Raw genomic sequence first — 24,665 nt, 5'->3', positions numbered from 1 at the left:
CTTTGATCTAGAGATTTTAAAGTTTCTTTAGTCACATGATTCCGGTGATTGAGAGCTTTTTGGCTTTGTAATCTCCTTAATCTTTTGTTAGCGAAATTTTCTTCTCAACACTGCGTAGCCTAAAACTGAACCACGTAAAACTATCCATTTTTATCTGGTTATATACACAACAAATAGCGATTTACACTTTTACAATTCTCAACAAATTGGTATTAAAGCTTTCACTTTTACAAAAAGGGTCCGGTTAATGTATGCCCTAAGAGCACACATTAACCCATTTATTTATAGAATTTTTTTTTCAAAAATTGGTATTAAAACTTTCACTTTTACAAAAAGGGTCCGGTTAATGTATGCCCTAAAGGCACACATTAACCCATTTATTTATAGAAAATTTTTTTCAAAAATTGAAAAAGATGTCAAAATATTTTCAATTTTCGAGAAAATTTTTCTAAAAATGATAAATTATTGTGTGCTCTAAGGGCACACATTAGCAAAATCCTTTAAAAAATAACAAAATGTTTGCTGGTAAAGGTTTTATAGAAGGGAAGGATGCTCCCACCCCATGTACTTGGCGATATATATTTCACCAACCCAAAAGAACATTAGCATCGTTATATATATTGATGATTCCATGTTGAAACTAAAGTAATGAAATAAAATTGATGTGGGAAAATGATAGAAACAGTGGAAATAGAAGGACCCACGTTGATATATAAAGCGTAGCAACTACATTTTTACTATGTAGTCTTGGATATTGGTTTATATATACATGTTACAAATTGGTTGTTTTCTTAGAACATCAGATGCTAACAAACTAAACAGCAAACATCATCAATTATCAGTATTAAATTGGTGACTTTTGTAAGCCATTTATTAAGACGGGTGTACTTAGGCTTGGAAGCAACGTCTAGTCGTCTATTGAGTGCACATATTACATTAGGCTAGTTTCTTGTGGATTGAGATCCGGTAAGATAGCAAAATGCTATTGCACCATAAAATTAACCATTGGATATAAGAGAGAAACTAAAAAAATAAAGTGTTAAAATAAAATGGTAAAAAGTTGAAGGTTAAATTTTTTTTTTTATTCAAGGGTTGAGATTAAAAGTTTTAAGGTAGAAATGCACTTTTCATCCCTATGTTTTGCCTTGATTCTCATTTTGTTCCCTACATTTTATTTTTACCACATTTAGTCCCCATTTAGAAAAACGCCATCCATTTCAATTCTTTCCATTACTGCCCTAACTGCAAAATCCTAGGTGGCAGACGGAACTATTAAAATAATAATAATAAAAATCTTATTTTGGCATTAAAAAATGTCACGTCAGATTATTATTTTGGCATTAAACAATAAAAACATAAATTTCTAAACTTCAAATTATTTAAAAAAGAAATTAAATTAATTAAATTAAAAAAAATTCTTTACATTATGTTCTTCCCAGTTATCATGAAAAACAAGTTCATGCTCTTCCTCAAATAATATGTTTGGTTGCTGAGGAAATTAAAAAATCAAGAATATACCCAACATGGAACACGTAAAATCAAAGGGCACAAATCTACAAAATATAAAGACCTTCAAAGATTCAAAACACAAAGAACACAAACCCAAACCCAAACCCAAATCCAATCATCAATCTCCAGCAAACCCAGAAGATCACATAAACCCATAAAATGAAAAATCAAACCCTCCATACAAATATCAAACCCAGAAACAAACTCATAAATTTAAAACCCATAAAAAATTGAGAAAAATAAAGACTATAAGATCCAAATCTCTTCAAACCCAACTGAGCAATTTCCCAATACAAACAAACCCACATGAAACTGGAAATCCAAACCTCGATCCACCACCTTCAAACCTCACTAATGGCCAAAAAATCCAAATCTACCCATCGCCTGGGAGCCTAGCCAACCACCGTGGCCCAGACCCATAAAATCCAACCAACACCATCGATCTCCAACTCTACCAACTTGAGTTCGTCTCTCTCCACCTCCATTGTTGTGCTCCACCTCAATGGGCTCCGTGGTGGGTGTGCTGGACGGTTGGGTTGTGGGGAATCTGGGTTTGGTGAAACACATTGGAGTGAGCCTTCAAAATGGAAAGGTTTTGGTGGGAGTGGAAGATAGTGGGGCAAAGAGTGGAGGTGCTGCTGCCGTAGCCATTGAATTTGGAGACAAAGAGAGAGACTAAGAGGTGTTTGTTTAATAAGAAAATTAGTCTCCAATTGTGTTCATCTACTTTAATTGCATATTCCCCTAGATGCATTTTTATATTTTAACGTGGGAGAAAAAAGAAAGTTAAAAATAAGAAAAAGTAATTCTATTTTTAACTTTCTTTTATTTATTTAAAATTAATAATTTTTTTTTAATTTAGATGCTGGTGTGGAATTTTTTAATACCAAAATAAAATTTTATTATTATTATTATTATTATTATTTTAATAGTTCCATCTGCCACCTAGGATTTTACCATTAGGGCACTGATGAAAAGGACTAAAATGGATGGAGTTTTTCTAAATAGAGACTAAATATAGTAAAAATAAAATATAGAAACCAAAATGGAAGTCAGGGCAAAATATAGAGATGAAAAGTGCATTTTCGCCAAGTTTCAAATCAACCTTTAATTTGCTACTGCGTGGTGCAATAGCTTTAACTATTTAACTAGATCTCAATTTGTCTCTTGCTCAAATTTTCTGCGAGGTCCCGATTACTCCACTAGCACCTAAATGACATAAAGGTACAAGTGAGTTCTTTCTCTTTGTGATGTATGACGTATCACTTTCTTTGGTAGCTACTAGAATGATTCCCTTAGATCTTTTTTGAAGTTGGGCTTGAGCTATATATGTTGAAATGAAGTTTAGTGAGTTCAAAAGAATAATCCATGGCATGGTCCTTAAGGGTTAGTTTGATTGGAGGGATGTAAAAGTAAGAAGATAGAAAATAGTGAAAGGATAAAAAAGTGGAAGGATAGAAAATATTTTAATTTTTCTCTTTCTTGTTTGGTTAGGAGTGAAAAAGTGAAAAGATGGAAAAAATGAATTTGTATAAATTTATTCATATATCATTGTTAAAAAATGATGTCTAATTAAAACATAAAGGTGATAAGAACCCAAAAAAAAAATCACCCAAATTTTTTTTTTAAATCATTTCTATTTAAACAAAAAAAAATAAAAAATAAAAAAACACAAAGCACCACGCCCACACCTTAGAAAAAAAAAAAAAAAAAAAAAGGGGAGGCAACATTGACGCCTAGAAAACCATTAAAAAAAAGCCAATTGGATTTTGTCATTTCACCATCAAACTCCCTCCTCCCGATTTTCTCTCCATTTTAGAGAGACAAATTTTGTGTGAGCCTGAGTGGAAAATGTTGGGGCCCACCAGAAAAATTTCTCTCCCTCCCCCCTTACCAAACAACACTCTTTCCCATTTTCCCTCCTAATTTCTCTTCTTTTTTTTTTCATCTCTCCTATTTCACCTCCTACTAAACATACCCTAAAATAGCATTTATAATTGTGTCTTCTCATATGCGTCGATGTACTATTTGATGTCAAACCACTGCACTCTCCATCGCGATGGAAGTTTATTGTTCAGCAAGGTGACAAGGTCACAGTCTAAATTTGGACTGCTTTTGTTGAGAGCTTCTGTCGAGAAATCTCTAGCATCATGATCATGACATCATCCAATATTATGTCTTCACCTTCTAAAGCCAAGTGTGAGGCCTCAGAACTCCAAAAGTTCAAGCATTTCTTTGATATTTTCATGTGTGCTAGCTTTTCTATGAAACTTCATAGCCAGGCTACCTAAGAAGCCTAAGAGTGTGTTTGTTTGGAGGTGAAATAAGGAGGATGGAAAACTTTGTAGAGACAATAGGAAGTAAAATTTTTTAGTGTGTGTTTAGTTGGGTGGGGAGGAAGGAAAATAAATGGTGGGGCCCACGTATTTTTTCTCCTAGCCCATCAAAAATTTTTCTTCTTAAATGGAGAGAAAACTGAGAGGAAGAAATTCATAAAATGAGTTTCTAAAAATACCCTTAAAATTCACCTTCAAGTCTTCAATATGTTGGCTTTTTATTTTTTCCTTTCATTTTTTCTTCCTTTGTTACTGACGTGTTGACCTTTTTTTTTTTTTTTTTCCTTGATTTTTTTTTTCTTTGTTAGTGGCGTGATGGTTTTCATTTTTTTTTTTTCTTCTTTTCTTTTGTCTGAACGTAGCTTCTTTTCTTTTCTTCTTTTTATTTTCTTTGACTTTTTCTGGATGTGTAGCTTTATTTTATTTTATTTTATTTTTTTTGCACTGATATGTTTATTTTCTCATTAATTTTGGTTGGTTTTTTTTTTTGTTCTCTTTTTTTTTTTTTGAAAACATTTTGATATATACATAATTTAAAAAAAAAAGTATAATGTGTTACATTTTATTTTATTTAATAGGGATATGATGGTAAATTTATACAAACTTTATTTTCAACAAAACAAAAAAGTTTTTTATTCATCGACTTTTCCATCCTTCCTACCAAACACAGATAAAGGAACCTAAAATCTTTTCTATCTTCTCTGCATTTTCTATTCTTCCACTTTTTCATCCTCCCAACCAAACGGACCCTTAAGAATACAAGTGAGTTTTAGTTAATTCAAATAATTAAGTTTTTCAAATAAAAGATTAGGAGTTTAAACTCTTTTATATTAAAAAGATTAATTGGTGTTTTAGTTTACTGATAAAAGCAATTATTATAGAGTGAATGCTTTGACCTCATTAAATTCAGTATTAAGTTCATTTTCATAATATGTCTAATGAGAAGAAAAAGAGTTTCGCATGATATTTATTATAAAAAAAAAATGTAATAATACCGACAAAAAGAAAATTGGCATACCAACATATAATGGGTCAAAACCCAAAAGAGTAAGCCTAAAACAGAGAAAATAAGACAAAAAAGATGACATAACTAAACCTTGTAAAAGATTTCATAAATAATTTTGAATTATGCCAATATGGCCAGTAATGAATAAAAAATCAATAGTCTAGCAATTTATTTATAGAGAGATTATTCTTACCCTTTCAATTTCTATTATAACTTTGAATACGGAAATTTTCAATCATATATATATATATATATATATATATATATATATATATATATAATCAAAACTAGATCTTGCAACAGAATAATAGATGTTATTCTAATAGGCTTTCTGATGTTATCCATTAAAACAAAATTGTTGCAAGATTTCATATAAAATTAATCATTGATGATTTCTAGAAGGGGTAGTTATAGTAAACCCACTTATGGTTTGACTCAAATTTACGTTGTCTACTCGTAGTTTGGAAAATGTCACTTTGCCTACCTGAAGTTTGCACCGTTAGCCTTCTATAACCCACATCTCAATTTGCCATTAAAAAAACACATTTTTAGACAAAAATAAACATAACATGAATCAAAAGGATAGGTTTTGAAATTTTTTCAAAAATGGATGAACATTGAAAATGAAATTTCAAACCATTACAAATAAGCATTTTGCCTTCTTCTTGTAAAACAAAATTATACATAAGCAGAAAAGTTTCAACTTTCAATCATCAATCCCTTGCATCCAAGCATTCTAGAATTTATTTTGGATGGAGATGCTCTAGTCATCATCAATCTAGTGCAAGGGGAGGATTTTTGCACTTCTCACTTTGATAATATCATTGAAATGGAGATTGCAAAGCTTTAGCCATTTTTGTTTCAGCCTATGAAGCACGGGTGCGTTTCGGGATTCGGGTGCGGGTGCGGGACTCGGCAATTTTTGAAAAAGTAGGGTGCGGGTGCTACAGGGTGCGGCGATTAAAAAATTATTAAAAATATTTTTAATATATTTCTAAATATACTTTTTTCACATTATATAAATATATACCAAATTTAAGAGCAATAGTAAGTAATAACTAGAATACAGAGAATGGGAGAGAGCCTAGCTGAAGAGTGAAGGCAGAGAGTGGGAGAGAGGCGCAAGAAAAATGAAGAGGGAGAGGGCTAGGTCTTGGTTTTTTTTCCAAACGGTGCGTTTGCACCTTCTTTTTTTTTTTTTTTTGGCCAAGTTAAATGGTTACGCACCTGTTTTTTTTTTTGAGTTTCAGCCAGTATCGGCCGATTTCACCGGTATCGGTTTGCGCCTGATACGGACCGATTCGAGCTGATCAGTGCGAATCGGCCAGAATCGGCGTCGTATCGGCGCAAATCACGCCGAAAAAATTATTTTTTTAATGCCCGACGCAGCACGGACGCATAGGCAGCCCAAATGTTGCACCCGTGCTTGCCAGGTTTCAGCCATACCAAAAGGAATTGAAACTATGTTGCTTATGACTAAAAGAAAGCCAAGAATGTTGACATCTGGTTTGGCTAGATGATGTCCCAGTTGAAATGGAATCTGATGTAACTTGTGGTATTTCACTGTAGTTCTAATGAAACCCGATACCTAACAATAAAAAAAAGGCCTTACCAAATGGCTAGATCTACCAATTTGAGCTAAAAATTTTCACTAAAGGTTTCCAATTTCATTAGAATACAAACCAATCTCAACCACAGCCGTAACTCCACTGGATTGTTCAAAGTAGCCGTTCCCAAGCAAAAATTATATGTTGTACCAGACATATATGCCGGGTCTCTCACACAGCGGCAGGCCCCACAGTGTGTGGGACTCGCCAGTGTGTGAGTGACCCGGCATATATGCCGGGTACACCATATACCAGCTCGTTCCCAAGACCCAACGGCACCAAATCCAACACCACCAATCCCGCAGCACCCTCAAGCCAGCAAATTCACGAATGCATTCAACCAGACACAAACAAACATTTTTCTAAAAAAAAAGACACGAACAAACACCGCCCCACCATCATTATCAGGCAGCTTGTCACCATTCACCCCAAATGAACAAAACCCCAATAAAAGAATTGAAGAATTGCCTCAATGAACAAACTCCCAGATTATGAGCGGTTGGTCAAGTACAAGCTCCAATAATAACGTATAGCATAACCCAAAGTATAAAAGTTCTTATATATAAAATTATTTGTTGGTTTGGTTATTTAGTTTTTGCTTTTGTTCTTCTTTTAATTACATTACATTTAATTTGTTTTCCTCTTTTAAAAATGGATTTACAGTGGTGGGTGAGTAGTGTTACATTTAAATTTTAGAAAATCCTCACTTTTGATCTTATTTTCTTGCCTTTTTTTATTTTTTTTTATTTTTTTGGAGAGAATAGAGACATAAAAAGAAAGCAAAAATACATTTTTACTCTCATTTTTAATGGAGGTGGGTTACATAAGCCTAACAATGCAAACTTCAAGTGAACAAAGTGACACTTTTCAAACCACAGATAATCAACATGAACTTAGACCAAATCATAGGTAGATTTACTGTAATTACCCCTTTTCTAGAATTTAAAAGAACATAGAGATCCATTTTAGTATATCCTAAATAATTGATTTTTTTTTTTGAGAAAGTAAATAATTGAGTTGAATGAAAGACATAGTATTAAGAAAATAATTTTTTCCCCTTTTGTCATTATCATGATTAATGAAATGTTGGTCTGGGTCTATTAGTAGCTATTTAAGAACATCATCTTCAGTGGGTTGAGGAAGTATGGTTTGTGGGTTCAATACTCCCAAAATGTTATAATCAAATTCCAAATGAGCTTAAAAAAAATTCCAAATGAGCTTCTAGGTTGATTGATGTTGAGTATTGTCTTTTCATAAAAGGGTAAAAAAATTGATATAATTGATAAATAAGTCGTACTGTATTCACTGGTGATATTTCTATCATATAGAACAGATATGATAGAATTGATGTTGGGTATGTGTATCTCATTTTCTCAAATAGAATTCTCCCAATTTAGCAGAGGAGATATACACATTTGATGCTAATAATTAATACCACATCCATACAAAGATTGCCATAGGCCCACGGCACATGTTGTTTTGGCATTTGTAAGAGCATTCTTATCAACAATTGTAAAATTTTTAACATTTACAATATTAGAACACTATTTTTACAATTTTAACTCCTAATTTTACAATATACCAAACACCAAACATTCTTTTTTTTTTTTTTACAATTTCATTTAAATATTCTTTCTTTAATATTTTTATTAATTTTTTTTACAACTTCATTCAATTTTTAATCTTTCTTTAAAAGAAAGCGGACCTTATCTGAATAAAAAAATAATATGATTTTTAAAATTTGTGAATATTGCGGTTTCAAATTTGAGACTGCACTGTTCATCAATGCAAAATATTATGATATTTAAAATACTTGATGAAAGTGATTTATTAGAGTTTGGTGTTTCAAAAACGCGGCTATAGACCCCGAAAATGCGGCTTTAGGCTATAGCCGCGTTTACAACCCTGGCCTAAACGGCACAGCAACAGCCCTGAGCGTCTGTAGTCGCGTTTTTATAACCGCGGCTATAGATCAGACCTATAGTTGCATTTTTAACCGCAGCTATAGGCTTCGGGTCTATAGCTGCGTTTCAAAAAACCACGGCCATAGTCTGAGACCTATAGCTACGTTTTTACAAAATGCGGCTACAAACCCGCTTTGAGTTGCATTTAAACCGCGGCTATAGGTATTTTAAAAAAAAAAAATTATTGGGGGTTTTTTTTCCCAAAAAATTCAAAAATTCAGCTTTTTTTAAAAACAAAAAAAAAATTCTGGGCTTTTTTTTCCCCCAAAAAATTCAAAACTCAAACAAAAAATTTTTTTTAATTAAACACAAACCCAGAAAATTCAAAATCAAACACAAACCCAAAAAGTTTAAAATCAAACACACCCAGAAAATTCAAAATCAAATACAATATACTGACAATACAAATACAACGTGCTCCAAAATATAACAATACAAACCCATGAATCTCCTCTCATTCAACAAAACCATCTCAAATTTAACACTAAATCCATTCAAAGAACACAAAAGCTCAAGAACACAAACTCATTTAAACATAAGCACAATATCAGAAACACAATAGCAAAAATAACTTCTAGCAAAAGTATAATACCCATAAAAAAATTAGAGAATTTTTACCTCAAATAGTAGAAATTGGTGAGCCTTTAGCTTTTCTTATGAAAATTTCCAGTGATCCTTGCTTGAAAAATGAAATATATGGTGGTGTGGAGTGTACCGGTGAGAGGAGTGTGTGCGTTGTGTTGAAAGAAAAAAAGAAAAGAAGAAATAGCAGCAAAGAAACAAAGAAAAAAAAAAGATTGTGTTGGAGTGAAGGAAAAAAAAAAGAGAGAAAGAAAGAAGAGCTGGGCGTGACTTGCAGAGAAGAAAGAAAGAAAGAAACCTAAGAAATCATACAACAATCACCAAAGAAAGAAAAGATAAGAGTGGGGGTAGGTGGGAAAGTGGGGTTTTGGGTTTTTTTTATTGGTGTTACCTATAGCCCCTCCCTTATATAAAAATAATAATTAATTCAGATGCACAGGTCATCTTTTAAAAAAAAAAAATTATTTGACTGGACCTATAGCCGCGTTTTTAAAAACGCGGCTATAGCCCCTCCCTTTCTATAAAAAAAAAAATTTATTTAGATGTACAGGTCATCTTTTTAAAATATATATTATTTGATTGGACCTATAGCCTCGTTTTTGTGAAACGCGGCTATAACCCTCCCTTATAAAAAAATTTGTTCCCTAGGTCATACATCCTTCTAAAAAAATTTTTTCCTGGACCTATAGCCGCGTTTTGAAAACGCGGCTATAGACCAAACCTATGGCCGCGTTTAACAAAATGCAGCTATAGGTTTGGTCTATAGCCGCATTTCATTTAAACGCGTCTATAGGTCAGTTATAGCCGCGTTTTTTTATAAACGCGGCTATAGTTTAGGTCAATATAATTATATTGTTAACGAAATTTAATTCCTCTGATTGAACAAATTTAGATGTAATAAAGTCAGTTTATACGTTTCTGATAAGCGATAATAACTCAAAATCAAGCACTGTATATGAATTATGCGCATTACAAATCATGCAGTGGAAATTTAGATGCAAGGTATATGGCTTGTTAAAGCAGGTTTTAAATATTTTACACAGTTTTTTAAGTGAATTATGTGTATTACAAATCTAATAGAAACATATGTCATCTTTTTTCTATTATTCGTAGAGTTAGACTTTGTCCCTCTAGATTTGCGTTCAGACAACTGCATTAACTGAAACTGTTGGAAATTAAGTCCATCTCACGTGCGTTTTAGAGACTTGGTGTGGCTGAAGCATTAGCTATTAATTAGATTGGAAATCAAGGTGACAATTAGAGATAACTATAGAAATATTGTGATCGAAAGTGACTCAATTGATAGTTGAAGGGAGTACATGATATCCTTATCTTGGTCTTTCTCACAACCTAGTTTTGTCTAGGCTAAGAGATCGAGAGGCCTTAAAGTCAAATCGATTATATATAGGCCTTGAACTACATCAAATGGGTCAATCTTGTTTCACAACTTAGTCCTCTTTGTTGAGATTGGCTACAACAATTGGCAATGGGCCAATGGTAATAGCAGTACCAAATCATGGGAACTATGGGAATTTTTTTTTTTTTGGGTTTAATTACTATTTTGATATTTGGTTTGTATGTTCAAATATTTTTTAGTATTTTTAATGTGTTAGTTTAGTCTATAACATTTTAGTATTGTGTCAAAATAGTATTTCCATCAAGTGATTGTTAATGAAAAAAGCAAAAAGAAAGTTTAGAAACACAACAAAATAGCATAAAATTTTCATGAGTTATTCTCCAAACACAACAATAGGTATGTAAAAGACTAAAAGTACTAGAATTCTATTTCTACCCAAAAAGATAAAGTAAAAGATTGATCCCACATCCATGTGTGGCCAATAATTGTCCACGCGTGAAGCTACAGTATGCTAGGATTACAACAACAACAAAAAAAAAAAATCAAAGACATTTAGCAGCACTGACACTGAAACATGACCTCTGTTACACTTTGAAATACTTGCAAGCTATAGAACCCCATGCTTTTAAAATTACACCTAAACCCAATGACCCACATAGATCCAGTCATGACTCACCCACATGACCACACCCATAGTCGACCCTCTTTAAAAGGAAAAAATTGCAAACTAACACCAATTCCCAAACAATTTTGTTAGTTAGCAACATTTTCAAGCTATTTAGGAAACTAACATCTCGAGTTTGATGTGCTAAATCGAGCCTTTGAGACTTGAGTTTTGTAAAGTGAAACGACAGCAAAAGAGAATAGAAACACAAACCCAACAAAGACATAAAAAAAATAAGTCCACAATGAAGCAAAGAGATAAACACAAACCCAGCAAAAGTGATAAACAGAAACACAAACCCATCAAAGATGGAAAATGGAAACTACGGAGAAGGCTCCAAGTAGTGGCTAGGACTGAACCCAAGTGGCGGCTCAGACTAAACCCAGGTGGCAAAGGCTCGAACTGAATGAAGAACGAAGGGGTTTGTTCTGGGTTTGATTTGGGTCTAGTTGGTGTGGAGAATGAAGAACGAAGGAGTTTGTTCTTGGGGTTTGATTTAGGTCTGTTGATCGGGAGAATAAAGAATGAAGGAAGAAAAGTGGGTCTATTGATTTGGAGAATGAAGAACGAAGGAAGAAAAGGAAGAACAATGAAGGAAGAAAAGGAAGATCAATGGGTCAACAAGAAAGGAAATCGAGTGTGTAAAACTCGATTTTCTCTACCAATACATTGATCTCGAGTCTCTTAGGCTCGAGGTGCTATAGTGAACTCAAGTCTAAGAGACTTGAGATGTTAGTTTCCTAAATGGTTTAGAAACGTTGCTAACTAACAAAATTGTTTGAGGATTAGTGTTAGTTTGCAATTTTTTCGCTCTTTAAAATAAAGCCAGTTCAAACTTGAAAAATACTAACTTTTCCATTATCCCAAAAAACAGATTAAAAAACAATAACATATGTAAACATGAGTTGAATGAGGGCAAGATCAAAGAAGCGAGAAAATAGATGATACCAAGCAGATCGAGTGACTATGAACGATATGATCGGCCAATTGGCAGCAGTAGCATGGTGTTCGATACATGCTCAAACTCACCCTCTCTCTTCAACAGCTATGTTTAAATGATTTTCTTTTTTGGGAAAACTGGTCTCTATTCAAACCTGAAAGTACTAACTTTACCATTATCCCAAAAAACAGAGTAAAAAATAGTAAGATACACAAACATGAGTTGAAAGAGGGCAAGATCAAAGAAGTGAGAAAATAGATGGTGCCAAGTAGATCGAGTGACTATGCACGATATGATTGGCCAGTTGGTAGCAGCGGTGTGCGTGGTGTATAGTACATGCTTAAACTCACCCTTTCTCTTCAATAGCTCTGTTTCAATGATTTTCTTTTTTGGGTAATTTGGTCTCTATTCTTTACGCCATAATTAAATTGGGAATTAGCATAGTATTATAATTATAATTCATTCTGCTATAACATAGTTTCATATAATATATATTTTACTATAAAGATAAAATAGAATAAATTAATAAACATATGTTATAAGGAAAGTATTTTTTAAGAAAATTTATAAACATAGCATTCTAATTTATAAAGTATTTTTTTTGGAAATAATGATAATAATTGTTATAATTAGTGGCTTAAATTTGAGGTGCATCAATTTGTGCCACATGTTTTATTCCTTCCCAAGTTATACTTTTGTGTTGGACACGTAATGGACTCCAATTGAATAGGCATTAAGCCTTAAAACTACTTAAGGAATATTATTCCTTATAGGGCACTTGTACTGCGGCAAGACCTAATATATATATATATATATATATATATATATATATATATATATATATATATATATATATATATATATATATATAGTACTATGCCCGTGCGATGCACGACTTAATAAAAGAATTATGTATAAATTTTAAGAAATATATATTGAGAGTTCGTTTAAACCCCTTAAGCAGATTGTTTAACCTATTTTATTAACCAAGTGATTACTTAGATTAATTTTTAGATCTAGATTAAAACAAATAAATCATATCATGCAAAGTTACGAAAAAAAAAATAACACAACGATATGATTACCCAGAAAAACTAATGAAACTAACTCGTTTCAAGGTAAAAACCTGGGGAGGAATTGACCTAAGATTTGACCTAACTATCTTCAAGGTAAACCAAATCTACTATAAAAGAATTGAAGTTTTTATAAAAGATTTAACCCTAAATCTAATGCTACCTCATGTAGTAACTTACTGACATGACCATGTGCAAACTTCGAATCCACGAACTCCTTCTCTTCTTGGATTAACAACACAAGCACACCTTTGCTTGTGACTTTAAACCTCCGCTCAAATGTTTCAGATCACCATTAGTAGTTAATATTTATGCAACTATCAATCCTTGATTGTAATTTTAGCTTTGGTAGAATCTTGTGTAGTTAAAAGGTATAGTACTTCTCAAATCTCACAAAGAGTAACACACAAATCTTCTCAAAAGTCTTCAAAATGTAGCTACGGTTTTCTTTTTATATGTGGAGAAGTTTAAGTGAAACCCTAAACGTCTTTGTTGTGATTAGACTGAAATAACCTTTAGTAGAAAACTCGATCTACAATTATCGATCGGTCGGGTCTATTTCTCGATTGGTCGAAATAGGCAGATCTTGACTTCTCTTTTCTGCAATTAGCTGGAATTTGAAATCTTGAAACACACTTATTTAAGCACACTTTCAACACTAAGACTAGACTTGTTTTGCTCTCGGTTTGCCAACATGATACAATCATGATTCTAAACATTTAATCTAAATCTTTAGAACATAACATATATTTTTTGATAGTATAATTAAATTTAATAACAAATAAAATAGTAAAAATATTTTAACGATAATGGCAAGTATTAAATGTCTAAAAGCTCTTAGAAGTAAGTGAGCATTGCACAATTTTGGTCATAAACTTATAACATGAATAATTTTATTAAGGAAGACTAATTAATGATTGAAGAGAAATGTTATACTCGGTTAGATTAAGACATAACTCTTACTTGTTCAAATAACAATTAAGGTGAAGTAGGGTGATGAACAACAAATAATAATTATAACATACCGGCATAAAAATTGAAAGCAAAATCCACTATAACACACACATAAATATATAGACACAAAGAAACTCTAAATTCAATAATTACAAACAATATAAATTTCTAAACATTAAAAAAAATCTGGAATTAGAGTTAAAGTAAAGACACACATGAAAATTGGATTAACTTGGATAGCAAGGGGGAGGCAACAAAGTTATGGAGATTTCACATTACCTTAAATATCCATTTTTTTTACATCACCCTTTTTATATTTAATCAATTTTATATCTCCATTCTGTGTGGAGTGATGTTCATTATCATGGTTTTGAATGCTCAAATCTTGGTCTCATGGCTACTTGTGAGATCTACACATATTGGAAAAAAGATCTTTCAAAAAGCGAATAAGATTTTTGTTAAAATTAATCTGTTCGTTTTCATAGAAGATATAACATTAATTCTGAAGACCATAATAAGTATATAAATTAGATCAAAGTTAACAAAAATAACTTAAACAAAAGGCAACTTGCACACAAAACATAATCAATTTGATGAAAAAAAAGGAGAGATTTTTATGAAAAAACAAAGAGAAGAAGGTAAATACATACTTACAAGTTTCATAGGCAAGGTAGGTATGAGAAGGAAAAAAATACATCAAGAAATCATACGATAGGAAAATGGAAAAATACACCAAAACCATATATATACCCCCACCTTTATATTAGATAGTTTTAAGTTGTGAAGAAGTTGATAATAACAAAAAGAAAAAGGAGTTTACGTAATTAAGAAGTTTACTTTAACTACATATTAGTTTTTTTATTTTAACTTTTTCCCAAAAAAATGATTAATATTATTAGATTGTTATTAGAATTTTTTTTTAGTTTACGCTTAAAGTTAAAACATATTAGCTATTTTTTTGTTACTTTATCCCAAAAAAGAAATTAAGAAGAAAAAATTATACTTTTATATTTTTTTACTTTATTATTACGAAATAGATGATGTAAGATAAATGTTTATCCCCAAAAAAAAAAAAACTAGCGTAAGCTAAGAGTAAAATTGTTAATTCATAAATTCTTTAAAAAAAAAAAAAAGAATAAGAAGAAGAAGAAGAAGAAGATGCTCATTAGAGCACTTATTGTTATTTTATATAAAGAAGTTGATAAGATCAAAATTTTTTGTTTTTATATAAAAACTTACTTCAATTTGGTGCAGTCACTTGGCACAACAATTATATATATACTTTTAAAAATTTTAATTTTTTTTTTCAATTTGGTGAAGCCACTTGGCGTAATCATGGTTTCTAAGCTCAACTTTTATTTAAGAAGAAAAAAGTATACTTTCAAATTTGTTACTTTATCATTAGGATATAGATGATGCAGGATAAATGTTTATCCCAAAAAAAAAAAAAAATACTACGTAAGCTAAGAGTAAAATTCTTAATTTATAAAATTAAAAAGAAGAAGAAGAAGCTTGGTAGAACACTTATTGTTACTTTATCTAAAGAAGTTGATTAGATCAAAAAATTTTGTTTTTATTTAAAAACTTACTTCAATTTAGTGCAACCACTTGGCACAACAATTATATATACTAGCATATAACCCGCACAATGCACGAGATACTTTAATTCTCATTCATGGTAGAATGTGTAAAAGTAATAATAATAAAATAATAAAATTCTATTGTTAGGAAATTGCTATTTTCACTAAGTGTTTAATCCTACCAATATCATTCTTTTTTTAGAATACTAAATATTACCAATATCATTCTCTAATAATGTAAACATGTATCATAAAAACTCCATGATAGCTCCTTAAGCCAACTAATCATAAATATGATATTATAAAAATCTTCCGATGACTCTATAGATGATTAATAGAAAACTAAATACTTCTGTCAAAAAAGAAAAAGACAAAGAAAAAAAAAAAAACTTCCCTATTATTTTTTTTATAAACTTCCTCTTTTTAGGAGACTATAAAATTCCTCTTAATTTGTGTTTATGCGTGAAATATATTCAAATGAAACATAATGAATAAAATACAAAAAACCTCTTCACCATTATAGGATTCTTACTGTAACTCCCCAATTTACATTGCAAAGAGAACAATTCATTCCAAGAATACAAAGTCAAACAAAACATATATCATGAGGTAGGGGGGAGATAAAAAGAGATCCCTTAAAGCCAATCCTTTTTTTTGTACTTGCACTGATTGAAACTAAAAATTGGTCCCTCAAGATCAAATGTCCAAGCCTATGTAAGTGCAAAGGAAGTGGCTATGGTAGGCCTAACCAAGTCTTCCATTATAGAATTTTCTCAATACCAATCATTAAAAGATAAGAGCTAGTACCAATATAAATTTGCATTGCCTTGCTCTTTCCTTGAGTCGTGTACATTTGGTTTTCAATTTCTTAATGCTTCCCACCATTGTCCTTTTCCATCAACTCCTATTTCATTAGGATCTTGATAATATTTGCACTTTTCTCAGTTTCATCAATATTCATTTTGTTATTTGTCTCTACCTCTTTTTCAACTACTCTAGCTCTAAGTAGCAATTAAAACCTAGAAAAAAAAATTCATAAAAAATAGCATTTGCATAAAACATAAAATGATGCATTGAGTTGCACTTCATAAAACTCAAAGGATTATTATATCATAAATTATCCAATTTGTTGGTCACTAATTGGGGTGCAAACACATGCATATCAAGAATTGGGTATAAGGTTGTAACGTTGAATGCTCATAGGACACCAAGACTAAATTGGATCAAAATGTAGTTCTAATGTTATCCATTTAAAAATAGTTAATTTGTTATTAAACTGCATATGGACTATGACCATTGTTCTAAGAAAATAACTTAGAAACAGATGGACTATGGATGAGATTTTTGAAGACTTTTCCTAAAGACACCATCTCTAGGTAAATGGTAAAATTTATAAATATTTGACCAATAACATCCCAAAACAATAAAGGAAGATATCCTTCTACTTCACTCTCGTAGACAACATCCATCCCATATAGCATCTTGCCAAAGATAACATGACATTCCATCCAACCTTTAAAAGGAAACAAAAGCAAGCATGTACAAAAGAAAAAAAAAGTCCTAGTTGTGAAAAATGTGCGTTAAGCAGTTGGTACAAGTTACCATTGTTCAAATACATTTAAAAAAAAAAAAAAAAAATCCTCCACTCCATTGTTCATCATTTCTAGTTTCTCACCACTTAAATTTCATTATTCAACCATTAACATAGCCAGCAAATGTCACCATATTATAGTTTACACTCGCTATCAAGGTGCACATATGTTGCTAATTTAGAATATGGACACTCAAAGTCATGTAATGAGTCTACCCACACCTAAATATCAAAAAACATCTTGATGTACCTTAATTGAGTACCACACTACTTATTTAATATGAAAAACAACTTAAACATGAGGTTATATGCAAAATTCAGTGAAACTAAGATGAGTGCACAAAGTTCCAAAATAATTCAACAAAACAAAGTAATCAACAGCATGAATGATAAAAACTAACCAAAAAAATAGATACTACGATACCCAAACTTGCAATAAATATTTAGGTATTTGGGTTTCGTCACACATTCAAGCATTTATTCGAGTACAAAAACAATATATATATATATATATATATATATATATATATATATATATATATATAGAGTTTTTTAGGATAGAGAAATGAAATAGTGCCCTTAAAAAAAAACCCTTAATTGTCAATCTTCCAAGGAGAGAGAAAGAGATTGGCATTAAAAAAAAATAGACATATTTGCATATTCCTCTCTCTTGAAATCATACTAACCTAACTCGCTTAAAAAAACAGGGGATATATTATATGGGTTTTTCTTTAGAAGAAATTGATTAAAGTATCAATTGAATATAAACACAGCATACACAATAAGAGAAGAAGAAGTTTATTTGGTGAAGACGTTACTTTGTTTTGACTTTGGAGTTGTGATGGTTATGAAAAAGGGTAAGAAAGTGATATCTTTTGCTATCTCCAAGAGATCTAGTACCTTGTAGAATTTGAATTGTAGGTTGAAGATATTTCATGGGTGCCTAAAACAATGCCAATAAATAATAAAACAGTAACATTTGCACAATAAAAAACTATGATATCCAAAATTTAGAACTAAACAAAGAGCACAAAAAAATTTTCAAACAAAAAATAAAATAAAGAAGGAGATATAGAGAGAGACTAAATTTCATACCACATCAAGAAAAACCAATCTGTCTTCTTTGTTAACTTCAAAGTTCAACCGAAGCCTCTCCCTATTGCCTATACCTTCTTTGTCTACAATTTTTTTTCTTGCTCTTCTCTCTTGCTGCCTTGTGATGTCCCTTGAACAGCGAAAAGGAAATCTAATATAAACTAATCAAATCTAACCCAAAAGCCTAAATCATATTTAATGTCCTAATTTTAAAAACATAAATACCAGCGGCGGGTCCAGCAGTCTAACAGTAGCAGTAAGGCTGAAGATTGTGGTAAGACAATCTCACAATGGCAGTTCCTAACCTTTTGATTTAGTAATCTTCTTGAAAAATACCCAGCATCTTATCTGATAGAGATCTTTGTGAATTCGTGCTTCGACAAAAGGACAGAAAAAACATATTGAAAAATATGTTTATTTGAGGAAGAAAATAGGTAGTTTTAATGGCAGTTAGCTTTGGATGAGTGGGTTTAAGTTTGTGTGAGATTTAGCATCTGGCTTTAACGTTTGAGTGAGTCTAAAGTGTTTGTTTGACTTCCTTAGACAATGTAGCTCAAGTCATAGCAAACCCTGAAATGTAATTGATGGGGAAAAAAATTCAACCTCAAACCTAAAGCCTACTTGATGTATTTTAAAACAAAATAAAATTTGGTGTATTTTTAATAGAATACAGCATTGGTTCATTAAAAGACACATATTAAGCTATTATTATTTCTACACATGCATAAACCCCAAAACTTCTAGCATATCCCATTTTAGAGAAGGAAAACACATAACAATGCACACAAAATTTTCCATGATTAACATATTATAATGCTTAACGATATGGCATGAAGGGAGTTCTAATAAGAGAACTTAAATAAAAGAATCCACCCATACATAAAGACATGGAATATTCATTGATAATTGTCAGGTGGAATGTTCATTGTCAATTTCTACTTTGCTATTCATTTCAAAGTTTTATACTAAAATTCAATTTAGTTTCACGGTGCCTGCTCTTAGATTCATAATTAATTCAATCTGATAATGGCCATTTATAAATGGCAATAGAACACACAAAAAATTAACTATATAAAAATCATCTACCACTAAAAACTACTGTATCCCTGTTTTTGGTCATATATCCGCTAGTTTCAAAACTGGACAAAGTTGTACATTAAGGAATCAATTCATGAGAATGTCACATATTTAGAATTTTTGAGGAGAAGCACTAATATTAAAAATTAGATTCACTACTTCTAAGAGGCATCTAAAAAATTAATTAATCTTCATGTTGATCATAGCAATATACAATTAAATAAATATATTGAAGAAAATTCAAATAAAATATGTGCAAAGAAACATCTAGTAGAAGTCCTATAAACAAATAGATTAGAATAGAATAAATCATATAAGAAATATCTAAAACAATACGTACCTGTTTAGGTTCAGATTGTTGTAGAGAGAAGCGGCATCCAGCAAAGAAGACATGGTTGGCAGCATAGTATGCAGATTGTAAAATCAATCACAGAATAGCCCAGAACCATTTTAATCCTAATATTTAAAACAAAAACAAATAGAAAAAAAAAAATCCAAACCCAAATACCTAAATGAAAACAAAATAAATTCTAACCCAAATATCTAAAAATCAAACCAATCCAACCAAAAATCCAAACATAAAACATATTTAACATTCAATTAAAAAAAAATTACTGGTGATGGTTCCAATAAAGTATAAACTATACCTGGTAGTACTGCTTCTACTCAGACTTGGATTGCTTCCAAGAATTTCCCTTTCCACCTACAAATCCTAAAAAAGAAAAGCTAAAGAAAAACCCTTTAATTTTTTATTACATAGATTTGAAATTGAAATCAATCAATGACAATTGAAATCAATCAATGACAATTGAAATCTACCATTAAGTCCAAGAGAGAGTTAAATAAATCTAAATTTGTACTTGATAAACGCCGAATGAACAAATTGGAAACTCATTCAGGATGCGTAAAGAAATTGAAGAGACCAAAAATACTCTCTACTTTGTAATCCGCAAATTACCCAAAACAATTTAACTCAAAAATCCAAAAACAAACCAAAGCAACACATTTACCCTAGCCATAAACCAAATCTAATCCTATAGCCTTGATCAAAACCAAATTTAACCCAAATGCCTAAATTGGAACACTCAAACATAAATCATGGTTATCATGTAATTTTAAAAAGAAAAAAGAAAACCTTCACCGGTAATGGTTCCAACTGCATGTCATTTTATATATTAGAAGACAATCAACTTAACATAACAATACAATAAAAAAACATTATAATTCATCCAAGTCATGTTGCATAATTTAAAAAATTGTTGAAATAAACCAAAGTTATACTTTATTTACAGAAACATTACACGAATACTACTTGTCCTATTGTAATAACAGAGATGCTTTAACTGATTGAAGGATGATTCCTTAATGGACCAACCTAATTATGATTCAAATTTCATAATATGATTGCGATTAATAACAAAGATTCACCAATACTACATGTTTTATTGTAGGGATATCCATGTGAGAAGAATTTGAGAAATAGGGCAAACACCTAATGTCCTGGAAAATGTTTCCTAACAATTATAGTGATGAGCAGCAGTTAAAGAAACTGGTGCAATCAATCATAGTAAATATAATTTATATCAAGTTTCTCTACAATAAGTTAGGAATGCAACTATATCTATACATTAGATATATTTTCTAATGTAACTTCAATAGTTAGATCCATAACCACACATCTTATAGTTGTCTTCTTCTCTAATTTACTTCCATCTCTTCAATTTCAAAACTCTAAAGAAGTTACAAAGTATTGGTTGATACCTTAACCTTTAATCGCAAACAAAATGTAAAACTTAAAGCAATGGAAAACAAACTATTTTCCTTAAGTAGATTTCTTGCATTATAGTATACAATTAATAAGGATAAAGTTTAGCTACTAACTTGCTTGTAGCCAATGGGTACAACTTACTCTAAAGAAATTAGCATAGTTACATATTTTGAAAATGTAACCAGTGGATTGCATATTCTTTATATTCTTAACACACGTGTCAAATTTCCTACCAATTCAGACTTGATAATTCAATATGTAATAAGATTTTTTGGTAGAAAATGACATGTGCCTTAGCAATCAATGCACAAAATTTAATTTTATGAAATTTCTTAAAAATTATAATCAAAGAACACCAAGTTATAATTTAAAAAATATGAATTAAAAAAAAGGAAAAAAAAAAGCTTAAAGAAGAGAGGATCACTTTGTCAAAACCCCATGACTTATGCAATCATTGCACAAAATGTTTGTCCCATTCTAATGCAATCATTACACAATGTTTGTCCCATTTTAATCCTATAGTATCAACACTATCTATGAATTTAAGGACCGCTTTTGACCTTTTAAAAAAACAGAGTGCCAAGTAAAACTGTAAAATAAGAAAAATGACCCCTAAAATAGTAAAATTAGGATGTTGCATAATACTACAGTTTTCCAAAGTACTATGAAATCATAGGCCTGTGCTTTGGTGATACTTTGTGTGAAATTATTCAAGTTTCTGAAGTGCTACATAAAATCACCAGTTCAGTCAAAGTTAGTCAATACCCTTAGAGAGAAATTAGTACCAATTCAGACCTGATAATTCAACATTTGTAATTTAGAAAGCAAAGATGAGCAAAATTAAAAATGGGTAACCCATTCCGCCTAAAAAATGCTCATATCCTAACACTAATAAACCTAAATAATATCTTTATTAGAATTAGATTGTAGAGGATTGATCACCAAATTCAAATTTAATAAATGCATAAATTATAATAATCCAAATTATTGCATCATGAAAGTTTGAGAAAGCTGTAAGGTGCAATGAGTAAAAAAGAAATTTTTAATTCTGTCGATGTGAATTAACTACATTTGAAATTACCTAAATTCTTTCTATCTTTCTCACAATGTCAAAAATCTTCTTAAGTACCTCTTTTTTTCTTTTTCTTTTTTTGATGCCCTTACAAAGACAAAATGACATTGAGCAACATTTAGGAATTCACCCAGTGAATGATTTTTAAAATTCTAAACTTTAAAAAAGAAAGTTGAAATCCTACGAACATGAGAAAGTACTTGGTGAATCTGGTGGAACACACTTGCACAACATGCCTAAGCCTCCTAGATAGCAAGACATTATCACAAATTAAGATGCATCAAAAGGAAAAGAGCAAGAAACTAAATTCATATTAATGGATAAATAAGAAGGGATAATGCATTAAAATTTTAAACAACTAATCCATAGCAAAAGAGTAAAGGGTACATCAAAAATAGTTCCTATAATCTCATGCCTCAAAGGAAACAACGATTTCTGACAATTTTATTGACTAAATTCTTTTAACAAACAGGTAGATGCATCATTAAACAAAAAAATTGAAATAAATAGACATTGGAACTCAAAACTCAAATATTTGAAATATTAAAGTAGAACAGAATTCCTATTCAGATACAAAGTTTGCATTATTAGCCTTGTTGATAAAACCTGACAAACCTCATTCTCTAACATTACAAAGTTTTGCTGAACTTGACAAACGTCATTCTCTAACATTAAAAAGTTTACTAACGATATACAATTTAAAAATAAAATTGACCCAATCATTGTGATATGAGAACTACATGGCCTTTATATCATAACCCAAGAAAAACTTAAATTTTAGAAAGAATATACTTGACAACAATTGGTAGAAAAGAAACATGAGAAACGGAAATATAAAGAGGGGAAAATATTTCAATAGAAAATTAAAAACACCATAAATGAAATGACAGATTTATTTTTTTGGCAATATAAATCCATGTTCTTTAGCACCAAATCGATCCATGAAGATCTCCAAAGATTTCTCTTTAAAGCAAAGACATATACTCAAAACGAATTGAACCCAAACATCCAAAAGAAAAACCAAATCTAACACAGATAACTGATATTAAAAACCAATCTAATCCAAATTCCATACTCAAAATTGAATATAAGCCAAAACCAGAATGCAATCCAATCCAATCAAAATAGCCAGACCTAAATCATATCTAACCCCAAATTTAAAGAACCAAAAGATAGAGACTATACCGGTGGAGGGTATTGGGATCTGATGGTGGCAGGATTTGAAGTGGGCCTTCTTCCTACATGTCACAATGACCTTAATTTTATCAAACCAATTGCATATTAAAAATTAAGTTGTTCGCCTAATGCATTCAAATTTTAAATAATCCAAGGTGAATTTTGACTATTAACCACAGTAAATCAAGGGCAAAATCCCTAATGTAACCATCAAAAAAAATATATAGAGGGATAATTTGAAACCAAAGCATCCAAAGAAAGAGAATCAACCCTTTTTTTTTTTTTAAAAGGGATAAAAGAAGAACCCTAGAAAATTAAGTAAGGGGAACTGCCGGTTTTGAATTCAAAAACATAGAAATATTGAAGATTTAAGATTCTAATTCGAATAGGAAAAGCAATGGTGAGGAGTTTCAATCTTTCAAACTACAAAAACAGTATTTGAAGAGGAAAGGAGTACACTGACCTTCGGTACCAAAAAATAGAGACCATACCGGTGGAGGGTACGGTGGCCTGATGGTGGTAAAGCTTGAATTTCTTCTCAGATTTTTCTCCACCATCTATGACAGACCGAAGTTCTTTCTCTATCGTTTTTTCTCAGTTCTCCTTTTCTTTCTACAGCGTATGTCTGTTTTGGGATTTTATGTTTTTTTTTTTTTTTATAAGCTGGTTAGATTTTTATGAGACTCTCTCAAAACGGTGCACCGTATAGTATTTTTAAGAATACACCTCATGCGTGTCTAAATTTTGGATAGTATTTTTTTTTTCTATTTGTCAATACTTCCTTAAGCGTAGGAACCGACTTTCTCTCCGTTTCTATTATTATATATAGTATATGATATGATATGATACAATACAATATGATATGATATGATATAAATTTAAAATTTTAAAAAAAATTCTGCAATTTGGTAAAGCCACTTAGCGTAACCACGGCTTTTAAGCCCAATTTTTATTTGAGAAGAAAAAATTATACTTTTAAATTTGTTACTTTATTATTAGGATATAGATGATGTAGACACTACAACAAAAGTGGTTTATGGTAACGAAACTTATCGTCACAATATGTCCTTATTTCATTACCGAATATATATAGTGATGAAATGGTGACGAAATAGCATTCGTCACCTAAGCTCTGTTACATAATATATTGGTGATGAAAATGTTTCATTACCAATAAAAAAAAGATAGGTGACGAAATTCTTTTGTCACCAATAAAAAATGATAGGTGACGAAAGGTTTTCGTTACCTAATATTTTCATCACTGAATCTTATTTTCAGTAACAGAATATTTCGTCACAAAATGTTTTTTTTTCT

At 30.9% G+C, this 24,665-nt stretch overlaps 1 long non-coding RNA gene across 1 annotated transcript; it reads right to left on the bottom strand.

Moving 5' to 3' along the window:
• Window positions 1–17,789: 17,789 nt before the first annotated feature.
• LOC142636854 (uncharacterized) lies at window positions 17,790–23,975 on the bottom strand. Its single transcript, XR_012844412.1, has 5 exons — window positions 23,815–23,975; window positions 23,361–23,413; window positions 19,983–20,061; window positions 18,259–18,828; window positions 17,790–18,106 (listed from the first exon to the last, which is right to left on the bottom strand). It is a non-coding gene; the product is annotated as an uncharacterized LOC142636854 (long non-coding RNA).
• Window positions 23,976–24,665: the final 690 nt, after the last annotated feature.

The sequence above is a fragment of the Castanea sativa genome, chromosome 5 (genome assembly GCF_040712315.1).
Source record: "Castanea sativa cultivar Marrone di Chiusa Pesio chromosome 5, ASM4071231v1".
NCBI lineage: Eukaryota > Viridiplantae > Streptophyta > Magnoliopsida > Fagales > Fagaceae > Castanea > Castanea sativa.
The sequence above is the reverse complement of the archived record's forward strand: the minus strand, read 5'-3'. Positions and strand labels throughout refer to the sequence as shown.